This window comes from Pteropus vampyrus, unplaced genomic scaffold (assembly GCF_000151845.1).
Source record: "Pteropus vampyrus isolate Shadow unplaced genomic scaffold, Pvam_2.0 Scaffold153, whole genome shotgun sequence".
NCBI classification, from domain to species: domain Eukaryota; kingdom Metazoa; phylum Chordata; class Mammalia; order Chiroptera; family Pteropodidae; genus Pteropus; species Pteropus vampyrus.
Window position 1 is genome coordinate 1,418,241 of NW_011888934.1, and position 2,895 is coordinate 1,421,135.

Here is a 2,895-nt window from a genome sequence, read left to right on the forward strand (position 1 = left end):
ATTTATGAAAAGTAAAACATTAACATTTTGAGGTAGGGAATTTTCTTTATTTCCTTTTTTAAAGAGTTTTTTAAGTAGCAGTGGCTCCCAATTCTATAATGTGACTTTGGGTGGGTAATTACTATAGAATACTGCAGACCTTTTTCCCCCTGGAGGGTGATTGATTTTAACCTTTCTCCTCTGCCAAACCTTTGTTCTGTGCATGACATTTCAACCCCCACCACTTCCTATGTTCTATTTTGCTAAAGAAAATTGCATTTTCTATTTCTAGCTAAGCATGGTTGTTTGTGTCAGTCAATTTAACACAATACACTAGTTCTTATTTGTGCAGAGGAAGCACTAATACGATTCCAGCAGGAGATGGGTCCTGAGCCCATGACCAAGCCTCCTATTGGGCCCGGAAGACAGAAGCCACAATAATCCATTACCGACAAGGCTACTAAATGGTGATATAGCACCTTTTTGTCTCAGAGACCCCCAGGTATTATGAAGTCCCATTTCCTGCCCTATACACACTCATTCTACAAATGATACATGGACATAAAAGAAAATGGTTGTGTAGTATAATGGATAGGGCAGGCATTTTAGAGAGCCTGACCTACCTTTCGATCCCTGCTCTGTCATTTACCAGCCCTGGACCATTAAACATGTCGTATATCCTTTCTGAGCCTCTGGTTCCTCATTGAAAATGGGGATAAAGGTATAGTTTCTAACTTGCAAGGTTGGCACAAGATAATGAACACAAACCCCTTAACACACTGCATATTCCATGGGAGGCACTCAATAAGTAGCTATTATAATGAAATAGCTCCTATAGGTAAGAACATATTGCATTTTGATGAAATAAGCAATGCTCATTATGAGATGTCTTTTGGTTAAAAACATGGTTATGGACTTTCTCTCTTTTTGCTCCATAGAGTAGATCAGCTGTGTGAAAGCTTAAAATACTTGATTCCACTGCTATTTATGCCTTAATTCATTAGGCAATCATTTAATGAATGCCTGCTGGATCTGTGCACTGTTCTGGATAGCTGAGTCTAGAAGAAAAAACAGAACAAACAGCAACGTGATGGAAAGGAGCATGGACTCCAGCGTAGGCATACATGGCTTCCAATTCTGGCTCTGCTATTTACTAACTATATGATTTAGGCAGGTTATTTAACTTCTCTGAGCCTAGTTTCTGGATCTCTAAAATGTGGATGATAATACATGTCTCACAGGGTGGTGATAATAGATAAAAAGCAGTTGTACTCTGGGGTGATAATCAAAATTTACTAACCAATATGGTAAGGGTATTGACTAATCGGAAAGAACTGGCTGTAGAAAACTAGTAAACTGGTACATATCAACATATCAGTGGAATACAAGGCCTACTAGAACAGGGCCTGGAATATAGTAGGGAAGAGCCCAGGTTTTAGTTTGGACATTGGGAGCTATATTGTTTATATTCTTTACTTTCTGTATATTATGATGTTGTGACATCTTCAAAACATTCCTGGCTGGGGAGAAATTGACCCTTTGGAGACTAGCAGATTCTTAGAGATAGCAAAGGGTTCAGCCAAAAGCAATTCTTTAATTAGCAAACTAACCAATCCAAAGCTATGCCTCCTCTATCTGGCCAGTATACCCCGGGAAGCAATATTGCTCTGCCTTAAACATCCCAGAGCCCCCAGGCAACTAGGGACCACCTTTATAGTTTAAAGCCTGAAAAGCTTATTCAAACTAGCCAATCCTAAATGTTTACTGTGCCCTGCCTTGCCTTTCCTGAGGAAACCCCAACAATAATTCTGATCTAGACTTCCCTTGTTACTGTCTTGTGCCTCCTGATCAAAACCTAACCCTTCCCCCATGATCCTGTGTGGTGTGAAGTGCCTCCTGTTTCTAGGACTGGTAAGTATAAGAAACTTTGTTTTCCTGAGCCTCTCTTGTATCTCCTCTCATGGCCACACCTGACTGACCATCACATAAAAAACATAAAACAGGAGAGACAAACATACGATCACCATATAGTTTGAAATGTTCTATAATAAAAGTACATTAAGGGTCAAAGAGCACAGTGCAGGAGCCATTAAATCTATCTGAAGCAATCCAGGAATGGTAAAGGAGAGATAACTTTTGATCTGAGTGTTGAAGGGTGAGTGGGAGAGTTTGTCAGAGCTGACTGAGGGCAAAGCAGTTACCACCGCATGGAAGCTCACACATGTGTGACATGTTTCAGGAGGTAGGAGTGATGATGGGCTGGGAGGGGGCTTGAGGGCTGGGCAAAGGATAAAATGGAAATGTAGATAAGGGCTTGATCTTGAAGACCCTCCCAAGCCATGCTATCAGAATATGAGAAGTAGTTGGAAAGGGGGAGATCTGGGACGGAGGAGAAACAGTGAGTGATGTGGCTGTGCTGGTTAGCAAGAGATATGAAGACCTGAACTAGGGATATCTCACAGGCAGGGAAAGCACAGATCTGGAGATACATTAGACATAAAGTGAATGGAACTATGTCAGGACTGGATAGAGGGGTGTGGGAAAGAAGCAGCTGAAGACAACTCCTGGGTCTGTAACTTGAGTGACAGGTGCACTAGGGATCCCAGAAGAGAGAACGGTTTTAGGGTGAAGCGTTTCTCTATTTGTGTAACTTCATCAATCCCCTGCCTGCCAGGTCAAGTAAGGCGCCTTTTTTTTTTTTTCGTCTCACAGCTGTAAATATTTCATGCCAGTGGCCATGTTTCCGTTTTATTTTAGGAATGGCACCTTAACTGGTTTTTCAGTTTAAATGACTCAGGAACAGAAGGGCCATTTTTGTCTTCAGGGATATGTTTGGTGCTGAAGATGGCAGACAGTTGGGTGTGGGTGAGGACAGATAGCGCCTGAGGTCTTGCAGCTTAGAAGTAACATCTTGTC